Below are 18,693 nucleotides of genomic sequence, written 5' to 3'. Positions count from 1 at the left end.
TGTATGAACTCTGTGTCACCCCAGTGGAGATTAATGCATAGGAATAATGTGATATGAATTTTATCGTACTGAATGTACGATATCTATCTGTAATGGAACCTATGGAGCTCAACACTAGAAAGGTGCTCAGCTCAAAAAGATGTTGAAATTTGTGTTTCTTTGGGCACAAACAGCAAACTGAAATTTCATGGCTTTCCGGTACTGTCTGCGGGCTTCATGATAACTGGGGAGAGGCTCATTTTAGGGTCCTTGAGGGATGATGGTACTTGGTCTAATGACACAATTAGCAGCTTTTACGCTCAAGTAAAGATGACATGTGGCTGCACAGGAACAATATAATTGAGGACAGCCATCCTTTACAGATTTTAAAAAGGTTACACTGGAATAAGACTTATGCACAGAAACAGTCCTCACTATCCACCACATGCAGTATAATAATAATAATAATTGTAATAATAATAATTCAGTGTTTGTGCCAATTTGTTTGTTTCACACAAGTGTGTTCACTGTTATGAAGTCTTCTGGATGAAAATGTAGCCTACTTCATTTGGATAACTTGAAAATGGGCCATATTTTGTAATGGTAGCATTTTCCAGGGATTCCAGTTATTCCTTTTATTTCTGGACACCTTTCTGTGTAGGAAAGGGTTAAACCCAATGGTAGCATGCAGCATAGTGCTTCTTCAGTCAATTAGGAAGCACTTGCTATGTAATTGGGTTTGTTATTAGCTGAACTGTCAGTAAATTAAAAATTATTCTTGGGGAACCACTTGGAAAAAGGATTCTCTCCACTTACCCTTAAAGCAGCTGGACTGATCTGAAGGTGACATTTCACAGCAACAGAGTAGCAGTGTCTTAGTGAGGACATCTGATATCATCCAACCAATACACACACATACAAATGCAGGCACGCACACACACACACACTCACACACACACAAACACATGCACACACACACACACACACACACACAGGCACACACACACACACATGCACACACAGACGCCCAAACACACACATACACACCCACACACACACACACACACACACAAACACACACACACACAGGCACGCACATGCCCACACACACACATAGGCTCACATACACACAGGCACATGCACACGCACACAGGCACACAGAGTTTCAAGGACAGTACTGCAAATGGGTGCAGCACGTGCAATACTCAATGGATTCACTTTTTTGCAGGTAAGGAAAATATGAGTCAGTGATCCATTGGGTATACAGTGTGAGTCAGTGATCCATTAGGTATACAGTGTGAGTCAGTGATCCATTGGGTATACAGTCCGAGTCAGTAAGCCATTGGATATACGGTACAGCAAACTTAAAAGAGCTGTGTCATTACATGTAATTGAGTTATATGACTAATAGACTGTTCCCGTTTGCAACTGTGCTTACCATAACCTCTCAAGGGAATTAGCCGGGTGTAAAGCATCACTTAATTTATCTACAAACATTTTGCTGAATTGGTCAAATCCTCACTGACAAGCATTCCCTGGGCATAAAGATACAGGAAACCGCTCACCAGCTGCCTTGAGACAGTATGGGTGTGGAGATGAATTTGTCTTTTCATGATAGTGCTGTACTAGATCATTTCTGAGTTTTTTATTTTTCTTTGTTTTCGCTGACAAACTAGTAATGGGGATTTCTGGCCATTTTAGTGCTTGAAGGGGGAAAATAAAGAGTTGTGCGAATTGCTATAAAAAAAGAAAACAGAAGTTTTGCGGTTGTACTGTATTAAACATTCTGGACATTTCCGAAGACATCTGAAACCAAAATGTACCGTACACAGCCTGTTGCGGAAAGTCAAGTGCAGTTATTTTATTTTCATTTGTTTAGGTCCTGTGTGGGCTTTGAAAATAGATTGTGCTGCATGTAATGTTGCCATGTTATGTTGAGCACTTCAGAAAATAGAACGTTTCATGTGCGGTAGTCTATGTATATTTTTTTGTAGGAATTAAGACTGATGGGCTTTTGGCTGTGAGTAAAACTTCATTGAATGTCATCTTCACTTAAAGGTAGCTAGCAAAATATGGACATGCTTGTGCAGTGTCAGGAAATAGGGTTTTTTATCTGTGCCAGTAGGCAGTGGGGTACCGTGGTAACCACCGGAAAACAATTCCGCCATTTTGTAAGACGCTCAATCCACTCAGGATTAGATTCTCTAATGTTTATTACAAATCCATAATGTACACACTCATTAAAAAAGTTTTGTTGTGTTTAAAAAATAATACCTGCTTCCCTTGAATGCTGATTGCTGCATCCGCACAGTAACTGACTGTTGCTGTTACATTGCTTGGAGAACTCATACTTCAGTTGGAGATTTATACTGTGCTAAAAGAAATCTTCTATTATATCCAAATTCTTTACATGGGGTACCAAAGGGTAACTAAAAATAATCAAGACGAGCAGTAACCTATGTACCAGTTACCAATGACAAATGACCACGTGTGTTTCTGATAACCTGAAATGCTTTGTAGAACCACAGTTAGGGCGGTGAATTTGTAATTCAAAAACTGCAGGGTCGGTTCCCAGGAGTGACCGTGCTGTTGTACCTTTTAGTGCCTTAACCTGCACTGTTTCAGTAAATATCCAACTGTATAAATAAGCAGTCACTGAGGAAAACATGCCTGAATATGATATTATGTAATGGACCCAGACCATTTCCTCTGGTGAACCTTGCTGAATGGTGGATCAATATGGCTTTGATAAGGTCAGTGCGTGTTATGTTTCCATCTGAAAGACTGAAGATGAGTCGATGAAAATTCTGCTTCGCCAGTGAGAGGGTAGCTTTTGATCACATTTGAGATAGAGAGAAACATGGTGGGGATGGGGGGGGGGCGTGGGGGGGGGGGGGGGGGGGGGGGGGGGGGGGGGGCTGGGGTGGGACTGAATTTAACCACAGGAACGTAAACATCATTGTGAAATTCTCAACATCATAATCCATGACCCCTGACCTACACTTCAACTGACCAAAAATGAGTCACACTTTTTTTCCCAGATTTTTCCTTTATCTGATACTGATGTGGTCTGAACACCAGTGTTAAAAATGTTTAGTGTGTTGGGCCAGGCATGGGGTGAGCTCAGCGTTCTGACTTCAGCCAAACATTCTCAGCCTGTTTAGCACAGTAAATAGACCACATGTGACAGACTGACAGTTTAGCACATTTCATACTGCTTAAGAACCTGTTACGTCAGCAAATGCCTCAAATGAGCCAGTCTGAATATGATTATGGAATAAAATGAATCATAACGAGTATGATTGCTCCGTAAGTTGGAGATCATGAGTGCTATTGCAACAGACGGTTGGATGAGACATCCAGTCGTGTATAGCCTCGCATGGATCAAATGTATGCAAGTCTGAGGGCTTTCCCTATACTGACTGCTGGTGTCATTTCATGTTTAGCATCTTGCATTTTCTACAGGCAATCTCTTTATACTGCTGGATATTTACTGCAGCAATTCAGGGTCACCCGAGTACAAGGGCTGTGCTCTGCCTGTGAATCAAACTAACAAGCCCTGGGTTACAATCAGACTTCCCTTAGTAACAGCCTTCAGGAGTTTCCTTTTCTGGGATCACACACCTCGGGTAAATTGCAGTTCCATGCAACTCAAGTTCAGTTAACGCATTGAGAGACATATTTACCAAAGGATTAGGCTGCTTTTCTGATGCAAAAGCTGTTGCTACAAGGTCGTAACATCTACGTTGTACTTACTGAATCGTCGCAATGGGTCAAAACATAGCTGTGAGGATTTATTTTGTGGAGATTACATCACTCTGCAACTTTCCTTTTGTTGCATAGTTAAGCGTGTTCATTCATACATATACCTGGATTGAAGGTATGTGGAGATTATGTAAATTAGGCCAGTTAAGTATTCTGTCTAATTTGCTAAATCATGCATTTGTTGCAACTCCCCGCTTTGCGTGAAAGCAGGTGGTAATTTACCCTGAGCTGTGTGTGAGCCTATAGCAAAGTAAGCCTAAGAAACGCGTTTGAAATCAATAGCGCTAGCAACTAGAAGAAATAATATGCAAATTGCTTTGCAGTTGTGAATTATTATAATAATTACATGACTATGAAAACTTATGAGTGAGCTATTCACACTCAAGGCACCACGGCTGTTTTAGCACTGTCGGAAGACCTCGCGGGGAAGCAATACATTGTGAGCGAGTTTTTAGGGACCGGACAGATTTCCTTGCAAATGAGGACGAGTGCTTTATGAGTCGATACTGTTTACCCAGAGCCATCCTGCCTCAGCTTTCCGAGCAGCATATTTAGTTTAACTGGGACAGTACTGCTGATGGGACCGAATAATGGCTGTGCTCTTACCTGGACATTCATCAACAGCACTTCAATTTAGCATTCATGGAGTTATTCTTTTTTACTCACTGCCATTTTGTTTTACTCCTGTCTCTATGATTCCTAATGCTTTACTATTTATCAGCATTTTACTGCCATTTCCAAGCGATTTGAATGGCGGAATAAGATGCACTTAGCCACCGTATTAAGATAATTGAGGCTGTTCACTGGGTAGAGTCGTAAAGCTCGTTCACTGGCACACACTTTTAGGGGTATTAGTGAAATGAAACGTGCGTACTGAATGATAGTTAATCTCCATGTCTACATCTCCATGTAGCATAGTTTCAGAAGAAGCAATGTGCCTCCTTATTTTTGTTGACCAGTAATAGAAACCCCCTTTCCAGGCACATGATAATGCTAATGTATGTTACACAATTATATATTGAATCTAAAAAAGCCCAAATTAACAGACAAAAGTGCATATATTAATACGACCATAAGCAAAAACATGATGTGTAGTAGTAACACTACTATACTGCTACTCTATAGCTGCTCATAATATTTTGGACCTTCCATTCTGGGCATTATTATCATTATTTTTGGGCATTATTTATCATTATTTATCATTTAAGTGAAGGGAAAACTTTCAATGAGTGTGTAACTATTATGGTAATTGATAGCACAGATCCATAAAAGCTAACATTGATTCACTGCCCTCATGCTGTTGACATTCAGTGTTCAGCTTATTTTGAACTAACAGCTCTGTTTTCACAGCCTGACCCATTACTGATATTGATTTATGTAATAAAATTAGAGACAATTTACACTTTTTTCCCATTTTTTCCTTCGTACTTGAAACCTTTTACTGAGTAAAAACTGATTTGGTTCAAACACACACACACCCACCCACACCCACACACACACACACACACACACACACACACACATGCACATTCTTTTAAAATAATGATAGAGCTTTCTTCAATGCAATTATCACCCAGTATACAGAGAATATGGGTAATGAAGGAGACATTAGTTTATGATTAACATTATTAATTATTATTGAACATATCGAAACCATCAAAATGCAAGATGTATGTTCTGTATTCATAATCAGCCACGGCAAGCTGCTATGATTAAATGAAAAATAAAAAAAACTGAATTAATGGCTCCATTTATTATTCAATATAGGAAGCTGAGCTGGGGGGACACTGTACTGCTCTGCCAGCGAGAGATTCACCTGATATGCACACAGCCAATAGCTTTCTGACTGCAAATTAAACAGAAATAAACCGCTTTTTACAATGGCTACCATAAAGCCATTCAGTCTTCATGCTTAAAGCTTTGTCTTCAGTTTCCACATAGTAAATCAAATCACACCTCCAGTTTGTTGCATGAATGCTTGCTTTGTTTTTGCTGTAGCTTCTGGCTTTCAAACTGAATGCACACTTTGGATTGGTCAGGGATAATTATGTAACCTTGACAGTTTAAACTATGGGACCCAGTGTGGACCGAGGGAGAACACAGTGTACTTTATCACAATAAAATCTACTCTTTCAAAGTTGATTCAACACATTGAATATTTTAAGCCTGGGGTAAAAAAAAAAAAGCTTGCACTTCTTAACTCATTCACCTACTAATTTTAGGTAATAATAGTCCTTTTCTGGTGATTCACGGTCCTGGTTTCGCAAACAGACGATTTGGTGTCCGCGTACAATGGAACGCTTTCCGGAGTTAATTACTGGGTGAACTTAATTAGGCGAGGGAGTTAATTAGCTAGTGGAGTGAGTTACAAAAGGGTTTTCGTGCTCTCTGGAGATGTGCCAGACACAGGTAATGCTTTACAGAGGTCTGTGTGACATCAGGGAGGGAAGGTCTAACTAGGCCCACTGTTCATGTTTAAGCACTCCATTATGCAAATTTCATGGACTTCCTTTCCATTTCAAGTACAACATTTCAAAGTAAAAGCTTTTAAGGTGTTAATATTTATGACATAATGATATTAGATCATAAAGATCATGGTAAAAATAGTGAGAAAAGTGAAATAGTGTACTAGAAGGACCTGGAGCCGACATGGTTTTAAGTAATGCGTGTATTTGGGATTGCAAAATAAATGAGTAAATATATTCGCTTTTTTTGGTAAAGGCACACAAAGACAGAAACACGACCAATGCTGGTGGGTTAAAATGGTGGGGGACAATGATTGCGTAATGGCTAATGGAGGCCGGTCTGTATTTTGAAAAGGTACACATCCTTTGCTGAAATGGATACTCACCATCTTGACTGAGTATTCTTGAGTGAGTAATCACTATGTTTGTTTTTGTTTTTTTTTTGCATTGATGAAACTTGGCCAATGCATAATAAGCATGTGTAGATTGCCGAGATGCATTTCTGAAAACATAAAAGTCACATCTGTCTCTTGTCATGTTTAATTAATAATGTCCTACATTTGCTTTAATTTACAATTCAGATTTGCTTTGTTGCTCTGAGACAATTATTTTGCTAGACCTTTATTCCTTGGAAAGGACATGGCATTCCGGTTTTAAACAAAGCCTTTCGGCATGTTTTATTATTTTAATTTAAATATTTTAAATGCAAACCTACAGTTGTGAATATCTGCATTAGAAATGAGAACGAGCAATAACTAGAAAAGGTCACATGGTGTGTTATGTCACCACTGGTGCAACAAGTGACATCACCATGACATACCACGTGACCATGGGCCTATTTTCAGGCACCGACGTTAGGATCTGGGAACGCCAAAGCAGTACTTTTGAAGGTGTAATGATCTTTAAGTTGTTCTATAGCTCTTACAAAGGACCATTCAGAGGAAGCATATCTCTTAACGACCCACTGTCTGACTTAGGTAAAAAAAAAAAAGGTGACTGTCATAACTGCTTTAGAAATTGATGATGCTATTTCTGAGCACAATATTCCATCTGTGCTACGTCGCTAAACTGAGAGTGCCTAACAGAATGCAGAATGTGTTTCTGCACAATGCAGTATGCAGTATATCCAGCAAGCTTTCCAGAATTTGCATTTGCTGTGCTCGTGGAGAGAATCAATAAATCAATCAATCAATCAATCAATCAATCAATCTTTGTTGTCCCATGTGGGGAAATTTGGTTTGCAGCCAGAGCTAAAACCATTTACCAAAAACTACACTAAAATTTACAAGGGCAACCATAAAACAATAAGACAATAAAAGAATAAAACAATAAAAAAATAAAAACTATTAAAAAAAACACATATTGTCAGAAATTAAGTAAAAACAGTACATTAATGCAAGGTGCAAAGAGCACCTTGGCTGAGTGGAAATCTATAGAACTGCTGAAAATACTATACCTACATATGTACAGTATTCAGTATATATTACAGGCATTTTTTATATACACAGTAAGCTCCATAATGTTTGGGACAAAGACATGTATATGTAATCAAACAGCAGCGCTCTCTATACAAATGGTTGACCTGGTTTACCGAAGATCTGCAATACAATAATAACATTGCCCGTCCTGACTGAGGTGGTGAAGAAAATAGGTAGGGAAGCTCGGTATGTCTGGGTCGGCAGCTTTTGTACGTGATTAAGTGTGAAGTCCTCTCTGTGAGCGCACAGAGGCCCCTGTGGCTTCCAATCTGAATCCTGAAAGGGGCCCTGAGTGGCTGTCTGCCAGTCATGTGACCACCAAGCACGAGGATTGGCTCATAAGTTATTCATCGGCTCCTGTTTAACCTGCAGAGTTTATGTACACTGCCAAGGCACTGAGCTAATATTGACTGTGAAGACAGCGCTGTATCTACACCCCCGACCAGCACTGTTAGGGGTTGACTGCCAACGCAACTGGGAAATGACATCGTTTTTGGAGTTAGGGGAGGTTTGGAATGAATGCCTTTGTTTGCGCTTATACATGAGAGCTATGGTTTTCAAACTCTGCAGGAAGACACAGTTGCAAAGTTTGGGTAATTAAGGCCTGGGCGCATCCTTAAAACATCCTGGACGTACTGAACTCACGCATAACATTTCCTTAACATGTACTTGCTATTAAACGCAGCTGTTGTTTTGGTGATTTATTTATTTTGACCAACACAATTTTGGCTTGTTTGGCAATCATCAAAATGGAAATAAACACATAAATAAACAAAATGCACGTGCAGTAAAAAAGTAATGCTTGCATGCATTGCAGTCGGTATTAAGGACCAATATTGATTTGTACTCTCTGGGGATGTAAGGCTGTTGCTAATGTTCTCCTCTGAGTTGTTCCAGCCAAAAGCTTTAAAGCTTCTATCATCTGGAGATGCTGTGCTGTGCCTGGCCTGAGTTTGAGTGGTCCTGAAATTCATCATGGGGCCTGTGTGTGTGTGTGTGTGTGTGTGTGTGCACGTGTGTGTGGACTTGTAATACTATCTTTGTGGGAACCAAATGTCCTCACAAGGATATAAAGATGAGGAAAATGTATCTTTGTGGGGACCTTTTGCTGGTCCCCACAAGGTCAAGAGGCTGTTTTAGGGTTAGGAGTTAGGGTTAGGGTTAGGAAATTGAGCATGAATAGTCATTTATAAGCTGTATATATGCATTTATAAGTCACTTATAAACTGCATTCATTTTATGATGAAAAATGAATGCAGTTGAAGACCAAATAAATCATTTTCCAAAACTGTATTACATACCCCTAAGCATTTAGTTGTAAATATCAGGTTGTTTCATATTTGTGGTATTTCAATGGCCAGTGCCTTTGGGGAAAAAAGAAAAGAAAAGAAAGAGGATGAAGCTCTCAGGAATAAATTATGGGGCCAAAAATTACCCTGAAAAAAATGAATTCATTTCCTGCCTGGTCTCCAGGGATACGGCGGATGTTTATGTTTCCCATGAGCCCCTGCGAGCCAGCTGTGCGGGCGGCGAAGACACGCGCGGTGTCTTGCTCTCACTGGCGCAGACTGCCGGCTGTCCCCAGCCCCCTGGAGAACCCTTATTATCGGGCAGAGGCATGCTGGGATACAACTGCAGGGGGGAAGCGGGTCGGAGAGACCGCCCGTCTGCCGCCAGCTCGGCCGCTGTGGGCGGGGCTTCACCTGCTGTGGGCGGCGGCCTTTCATCGCCGCTGGAAGCAGTCGTCCTGGCGATCGCTAAAGTTTCTGAGCCGCGTTCGTGAGTATAAAAATGTACAAATGTAAGCTGTAACACCCTGTACCTTTCCCCTGTCAAACTTCTCAGACTAAGCAGGTTTGCGTTGGCTGGTTCTTAGATGGGAGACTTCAATTGAGGCTTGGAGGCAGTAGGACACACTCTTCCCTCTGGGCCAACACAGAAACCCAGTGCCCCAGCGCGGTGAGGGAGGGGATGTACTTCAGATGAGATGTTCAACCGAGGTCCTGACTCACTGTGGTCATTGAGGATCCCAACACTTTTCAAAGAGTAGAGGATTATAAGTCTGGTGTTTTGATCAAATTCCAACCAAGACTGGCTTATTCTATCTGGCAACCTAATCGGCCCCCGTGTTTGGTTGGTTACACGCTTCCTTGCAATCTCTACCCACATTGATTCCACAGTTTGTCGTCGCAAAACAGAATTGATTTCCCTCTTGACCTACCGGGTTAAATAAAGGAAAAACTATTTCACAGACTTGTATTTAATGTGAGTTATGGACAAATGTGAATTTCATCCAGGCAGCGGACTCCACGCATAGTCCCGCTTTGCTTTTTCACAAGAGGCTGCAATTGCGTAAAATAAAGACGGATGAATTATTTTGGCATTTTTACGACCCTGCGGGGAGGGGTGGCTGGAGAGAGAAGGGTGCCGCTGGGAGCCGTTAGGATGAATTAGAGGGAGCCGTTTCACCGAGGCAGCGATTCCGGGTGAAACAGCCGCGCACTTCTGCATCGCGCGCTCGCTCGCACCCAGACCACACTCAACAGTGATGACATTTAAACCAGTAAACAATTATATCACGTTCAAAAAAATACACATTAGCAGCGGCAGCCGTCAAACTGATTAGCGCGGCGGTGTGTTCCTTCCGTGGATACTGAGCAGAGCAGTGATTTTGAGTGTATTCCTGCTTGGCTCGTCCAATGCGTTTGACCTTGGGCGTCAGCTGAAGGACAGCTCAACTGAGTGTCATGGCCGAGTGTGACACAGACTCATTTGAGTTCAATTTCACAATGAGCATACTTTCTTACACTTGTTTGCGTGCTATGTCACTCTCAACATGCTGGTTTGAAGCCCAAAGTGCCTCATGCAGAAACCTTGCTCATTCCGAATCTTGCTATGTCATAACATAATCGTCTTCTTTGAGACAAAGATTTTGTAACAGTAAGAAAATATCTCATAATTTTGAGAAAAAAGATCTCGTAATTATGAGAACAAGATGCAGATAAGTGCCTGTAGAATGAAGGTAGTCTAGTCATGGTTGCTTGTATACTAGGTGAGCCACAGACCACTAATTTCTGCCTGCTCAAAATAGGTAATTACGGTAGGTTAATTCTGCATGTTGTAACAGCATACAATTGAATATTTTTACTTTTAATTTCAGGGAATAAATTTTAACTTTCATTTTTTTCCCAGTTCCAAATAAGGTTTACCGTAGATAAACTGGACATGTTTGAGGTAAACTGGACCTTTATCTTGATATGCCATCAATGCCATTGTGAAGCTAGTGACATGGACTGCCCATCTCCAAAAACCACTACAATGAAGCAGGTGCATAAAATACTATCAGAACCAATAGGAATGATGAAAAATACTACAAAAATAAGACCCAAGCTGAAAAAGAGGAAATGTTCCTTTAAGTTATAAATAGTTTTTCCAATGTGGTGCCAAATCCCTAAAAACAGTGGTGCTGCTCTTGTTTATGTTATAATTATGCAAGTTTGGTATTCAGCAGTGTACCACTTTAATATACAGTAATATGCATAAACAACTTTTTTCTCGCCAACAAAACTAGACACTGATTCCGTTTTTGTATGCACCACAATACATTCAGTTTCTACAAAAAAAAAACTGAATATAATTTAATTATGAGGCATTTGCTATTTACTGTTGTCTGGTGTTCCCGAATTTGAGTATAACTACCACTGCTTCATGTCAGTAAATCTCAATGTTCAATTTCTTATTATGTGGTAAAATGTTCAGGGTCAGTAAAACTGAATGAAAGTTTATACGAGTCCAAACGGAATCAGTTTCACCCTGACTGAGTTGATTTAACTATCCTCCAAACTCTCAGCTTGTCCTTTTATAGAGCTGTCCTAATGTCTGTTAGATTGTCCGTAGCTTTCACCCACATTCCACAGTCACTTGCTGTAGCACATACTGTAGCCCATATTTTTTTTAAAATCTGACATTTGCCCAGACAAGCCAGGTGAGAGATCTTTCTCATGACCTCATCCACACCACCGAACATGAACCTGGGCATTTCATGTTTGCGAATTTTACTGTGTGCCAGGGCCTCTAATGTGAACTGTGCACAAAGCTTGAACAGCACAAGCAAACATAAATAACTATTTAAATAAATAAATAAATCTCAATGTGTGTTGCCCTTCAGATGAAATATTGCTAAGCATGAAAAGCGGATCTGCTGGACCAGAACAGAGACGGCTGAAGAGCTGTTGTGGTCTATGTGAGGATCGTATTTGTATTGTGCCGTTTGAATCTATTTGCTCTGTAGGGGAGGGGGTTCAACACTGGCCGACCCTGATAGTTCCAGTTCGTCTCCCACTTGGAGTCAAGGCAGGAATGGCTCGAACCCTCTCTGGTTCAGTGCACTCCTGCTTACTGAAGAAAGAAACTAAATAACAAAACACAGACTGTGACCCCCGACACAGAGCTGCCTCTCTCTAGACCAATCCTGTCGATCTGAAACTGGAGGGGATTGGTTTGTTCTCTTCACACGGTGAATCTATAATCAGGGCTAGTCATTTACTCGAACTTTTATTTTTACTAATTTTCTGCTCACAGACAATTAATCAGTCGACATTGTTAGAAATGGTAAATGGATTTGCCCATCTGAAGGTTCTGTCTGTAATCTTGGCTAAACCTTGAGCTTTAGAGCTTAGAGCTTTAGAAGGCTCTTGCATTGGGTTAAGAAAGAGTTCTGTCTGTTACCAGTGTGTCTGTTGTTCCTTGAGTTTTAAGTGGTCTTTTAAGTTCTTCTGTTTGGTGTGCCACTATAATTTTTGACAGCTATAATACTTTTTTCCCTTTTTTCAGTTGGGAACACACCTATGGAGTTGCAAGAAGACCCAGGGCTTGAAGAGCGACTGTTTGATATGGAAATCAGTCCTGTGTTCTTATACTGCTTTCTTTTACTTTTAATAGGAGTTTAATAAGTCACCAAAGCTTTCACAGGGGAAAAAATAATACCCTTTTCAAATACCCATTTATACACATATTCGCATTCAGAAATTGGATGGGTGCCGACAAACTGTCTACTCAAGCGAGGTAGGGGGTTGTGTCCGTTCGTCTTCCACTGTTATTTAAAGAATGCATCTGTGAATGTTCTGCAAATTTCATTAAAATGCACACACAACAAACTACCTTTGTTTGATTTCCCATTTCATGCTTACTTTCTGCACTAATTTCTTAGTTCCACCATTTTAGGGGACTAAAAGTAATTGGACAAATGAACATAACCTTAAATAGAGTCATGTTACATATGCCATCTTTATTATTACTTTATCACACCATGGAAGGTTAGGTGGGTTCTTGAAGTCACTTGTTCAATAGATTTGATTATTGCGGGAATTTTCTGAGCTGTCATTTTAGATCTTTTTTGTACTATTTAGAGGAGTGATTAGATATCATGTGACATTGTTATTTTCCTGTGAGCCTAGACCAAATAAAATCAAATAAAAACTGCCAACTGACATTGAATATTTCAATCCAAAACATTCTCCAGCGCTTGCTAAGTGTGGGCAAATGTTGTGCTCCAATAAACAAGTGAACAAGTAAACAAATTATTTATTTAGACTTCTTTCCTTCCTACAGCACTCACTTCTTAACCATCTACCAGAAGTTCTTGCATTTTACATATCAGTGTAACAAGGCAATCAGTGACATTTTTAATTTCTCCACCCATGACATATTAATCATCTCAGTGTGTTTTGTTCTATTTTATTTCACTGCTGTCACAGTTAAACATTTTTTTAAGGCTCTTTTTGGGACTCACAGGTTGTTTTGACAGCGACGCCGGTGCTGAAGTCTGTGGCGCGTGCGGTGCGTTCGGAGAGACGACGTGATTGTCAGGCGAGGCGGAGGTTGGGCCAGAGGCAAATCGGAAGTTCAGACGGGCGAGTTCTCTTTTCGAGCCAGGGCAAAGCCGCGCCACAGAAGGAATGATCCCCCCCCCGTCACAAGCGGAGTTTTTTAAAATTCGGTCTCTCGACTTGCGCACGATCTGGGGAGCTGTCGAACACAAACGGAATAATTCACCAGGTCAGTAAAAACGGAGAGAAAAAAACGAAGAAGAAAAAAAAACGTGTCGAGCGCACGGCTTCTCATTAGAGCATGTCTGTGTTTCCGCTTGATGAGGCCGCGGCAGCGGTTACGCTCGGACGGAATTAACAAGCCTTCACGTCTAAAAGCCTTCACCCTTTCCTTTCTACAACGGCCGTGCGTTCACACTTTACACTCCCGTCACATGCTCTTGTGTGTTCTATCTGTGCAGCTAGGGAACTGGCCGTTCAAACTGAAATGCATTTATTCTTTATGAGTTTGTTTCAGCAGAAACCCCACGTTGCAAAAAAAGCATCCAGTTTCATGTCTCATGCAGTAGAAAGCCTGAATAGGTTTAGCTAGTGATGGTTGCTGTTTTGGACTGCGACTGGAAATGGGTCAGAAAAAAAAAAAATTAAAAATTAAAAATACATGTGACTGAGGGCTTTTGATTGTAATTTGATCGCACGTGGATCAGGGGAAGTGTGTGTGGAGCGAAACGATGCACTGGATTAAACCTACGGGCTACAGGGGAATGCAATTAGAGCAGCGCTGTGGGATCACGGGCTAGAAGACTTACGCTGTACCACGCAGTATGAGTGGCCCCCTAGCTGGGATCTCTGTGAGAGAGAGAGAGAGAGAGAGAGGAGAGGGGGAGGGGGAAGAGAGAGAGAGAGAGGGGGAGAGAGAGAGAGAGAGAGAGAGAAAGAGAGAGAGAGAGGAGAGGGGGAGAGAGAAAGAGAGAGAGAGAGAGAGAGAGAGAGGGAGGCAGGCACAGTATGTACTAGAGCTTTATAGCTTAAAAAAACTAGCTTTATATCGTTAAAATATTTATTAGTTCATTTTTATGAGTTCATTTTACAGAGAAAACGATGTGTGTTAATTCTAAGTGAATGACAGACTGCCATATTACATTTACAGATTACAAATGCAAGTCAAATACTTTCTTTTCCATCATATATTCCATTTACTGTTTTTATTAATGTTTTTTCAGCCATGATTATGCTAGAAAATAGCAATCATGTCATTATATTATCAAAATATATTTTACCATGATTTGTTTTTATTTCTCTTAATGAATATAGTATACTTTTTTTCACACACAGAAAGCGTGTGAGTGCTGTTACTGAGAACAGCGATAATCAAGAGAGAAGAGACAAAAAACAGGAGGATTTTCAGACATACTTGACATTTTGGCTCCCTGAAAATATTTTGGTCAAATATTGCTTTTATGCTTTGTATGCATTTAATTCAGTTTAAAGAACCCCCCTTTTACCAAACTTAAGCAACCATAGCACTTCGACATAGTGCTTTTGTAATGAGAAGAGTCACACTAATTGATGCACTGCATTGTAGTCATAGTTTTATGTATCAGTTGTTAGTTGTTTACCAGAGCAGGCAGTAAGTGATCAACTGAGAACTCAATGATGCTGAAATTGATGGGGGCAGTGAGGACGTGGAATCCTTCCCTGGCTGTATTTAATTTATCTATAGGCTGCTCAAATATCGAAGACTTCAATTCATAGACATGCAAATGGATCCCTTCCATCCTAGGCATATGTCAAAGCATGTACAAACAACCCCAGTGAGTAATGGGCATATTCTGTAATTACTGCCTCAAATAACATGGTTGTGGATAGCCCTGATTGACATAGCATAGCTATGCAGTATCATTCAAGCATTGTATTCATTGTGTGGCAGTCCACGCATCACAAAGCTAGTGTGTTCAATGTCTATTCTTGCTGTTATAGGTTCACTGTTTGTGTACGGAGCTGTTCAGTCTAGCCGCAGACATAGCGTGTATGCGATATTAGAGAATATGCAGTATTTAAAGCACAGTTACTGAAACGTAATCACTGCAATGTCCAGTCATTCAGCGACGCCCGTCTGCGCCACTGTGTCCCTCAGCCACATCCAAACGAAGGAGTCCCGACCGAAATTTCACAGATTCGCTTTTACAAAAACGAGGCGTCCTAGCTGCGCCTAGCCAGCCTCACAGAGAGGCTGTCAATCTCTCTGCTGTCAGCACTGTAAACAGTTAGTGGGGGAAATATGAGGAATGGGAACGATTGCAGCGAAAGTTCTGGCACAGGAGGGATGAATTATTGAAGGCTTCAGAAATGATGTCCTTCTGCAGGGAGAGTTGATACAAATGTTCTCCTTCACTGGGGGCGTGGCCAGTTGAGAACCTTCGGTGCTTTGCGGCAATGCTGAGTCGAGAGGGAACAGGCCTGTTCGTACCACCTGAATTTTGTCTTCTATAATACTTCTTGTCTTCTACTGTCTTAATTTATCTGTTTTTAATTTTGATCTGCTACAATGTGAAGCACTTTGGGCTGCATTTCATGTATCTTGTATGCTATACAAATAAAGTTTATTATTATTATTATTATTATTATTATTATAACTCATCCGGGTTCCCTCACTGTTCAGCTTTATCCTGAGCAAATGGTCGAAAAGGGAAAGAGACCGTAACCTGCCTCGCCCGTAAATTTATATTCCACCCCATGCAATAAATTGTACATGAAATGGCACTGCATTTTCGTATAAAACTTTTGCTTCTGGAAAGATTTATTCCCAAGAAAAATTGTAAAGATGCAAAGTGAGGTATTTTATTATAGTTTTTTTGTTACCTATACCCTGTCGAGTTTACTCTGATACCTATATATAAGAATGTGAGATTTATCTTCCCCTCTGTGTGAATGTTTTCTTCTTTGTTAAAATATTTAACAATATGCAAGACGAAGCTATATTCAGCAGCAGTGTATTTGAATTATTTTCTGTTCTATCTCTGCCTGCCTGTCTCTGTGATAAACTATGCCTGTGAGGCAAATCCAGATCGTTATAGCAAATCAGCGGAAGGTGAACAGAGGGCCCAAAAAATCCCAACTTGCCTGAAGTGCCACTGAGTGTCAACTTCAGAAAACATGAATCACACACAGAAAAGTGTTCAGTGTAAAATCAGCACTGATAGAGTACTTCTAACTGTAACAGATTAATTATTGTCCCAATTGAACTGTTAGAGAGGTGGTTACACTGCAAGAGTTGATTAAACACTAGTAATTTGGCTGTGGAAACATTTCAAATCCCTTGCGGTGGAAAAGCAATCAGAGTCATGTTTAAATCTACCTCACTGGCAGAACCTTGCTCTGACGGTTCACTTTATCTGTTGTGTCCCTGTATCTTAATTCTTATTGAAGGGCTTTTTATCTGTTTAAGGTCTGTTGCCCAATTTTTAATGTCATCGGTGCCACAGAATCTCAGATACAAATCATATCTCACTCTTTTCGTGTACACTAAAACTATTTAATTGGAATTCCTTATCAATTATTGTACTTATCGGTCCCTCCATATATTTCCTGTCAGTCTGAATTTGTTTGAGTTCATGCATTTTCATAAGGCTGAATGAGAGAGAGAATATCAGCTGTCATACTGATAGATACTAACACTGAATGGACAGCGCTATAATGTCGCACAGTGCAGGCCCTGTGGACGTGATTCCGTGTTTGTTGGGTTTGCAAGGCCTCACTGGTGGATTGCCAATCAGTGTAGCGGAGATGAGAGATCAAGCAAGGAGCGCGATTGGCTCCTTTAGCTGGAGGCTTTCGCTCAGCGGGCCAATCATGACTCTTGTTGTTCAGAAGGCTGTGGTTTGAAACCTCCTGCAGACTCGCCCCGGTAACAGCGGTGCTGGCGTGTCAGATTATATGATCGGTGCCTTTCAACTGTCAACTGAGGTGACTGCAGGGTCCTGCAAGGCCCAGTGCCGACTGTGACATCACCCCCTGGAGAACCAATAAGAGTGTGATTAGTTCCCTCAGGATCTAGCTAGGACCCTTGGCTGGCAGGCAAGGGTTGTGATTGGAAACGTGCAGCAGGTCTACCCCCCGAGCATACATCCGGAGTAGAAATGCAGCCAAACTCGGGATGAGGTGTTAGTGCAGCCGGGGGAGTGGGGGGTTTGGGGGGGGGGGGTGTCTGCTGCAGACCTGTGTAAAGGTGGAAACATTTTTCTGTTTTCTTTGAATTCATTTCAGCTAATGTCACCCATTACGAGTTTACACATTGTACCATTGCAATTAAAAAAACTGCCTCTCTCCTCTTTACACAACTTTGTCCTTAAAAATCTTTTGAATGGCGTCACTGTTACTAGAGAAGAGGTAGGAGACGCCAAAATTCAACATTACTGTAAATCCTCTAACTGAAGGGAATTTGCATTCCCCTCTCATCTCCACCACATCTGTGCTGTGATATTCAGATAGACCTAAAAAAAACAGTAACCATAGATCCAGGGTGTATGTAAACACCAGCTATGCACATTTAATCATTGAATCTATGTGTTGTGGAGTGTGATACATAATCCCCTTTCTCCTATGTACCCCCATCAGTGACATGTTTAACATGTGACCATTGACCTCTTTCAAAGGTAAAAAAAATCCATATCATTACTTATTTATCTATTTATGTATATTTATTTATTTATTTGTTTGGCTAAGTTACATCAGTATTGCCAATATGGTTTTCATGAGGCATGGAATTGATTCCAAGAGCTCTTCTGTTTAAGTGAGGTCTCCTAAAAATAAACTGATGTTGAAGACAGTAACGCGTCTGTCTGCGGCATATCAACTGAGCCATCTCTACTTCTGAACCACAGCTTTACCGGATTTTAAAGAAGCGCGTCGGTGAAAATGGCAGCCGAGGTTTCTGTCAGACATCACAAAGTTTCACCTGAGTGAGTGACGCTGTGTGTCTGGAAATACCCGGCTTGGTTTCCATAGTTTGCATCATATGGTCTGGTCTTTCTGTCCCATAGTGCAATGCAAACCGCAGAGCTCTCGTCATATTTGTAAACACTTGCCAATCTATAAATATTCAAACTGTTGGTGTGGTTTTTGCACCAAAAGTTTGATGGTACCTCACACTGTGTTTTTAGCTTATCTCTTGGAAAA

The sequence above is a fragment of the Anguilla anguilla genome, chromosome 18, assembly GCF_013347855.1.
Source record: "Anguilla anguilla isolate fAngAng1 chromosome 18, fAngAng1.pri, whole genome shotgun sequence".
Lineage (NCBI taxonomy): Eukaryota > Metazoa > Chordata > Actinopteri > Anguilliformes > Anguillidae > Anguilla > Anguilla anguilla.
This window is presented reverse-complemented; position numbering follows the sequence as displayed.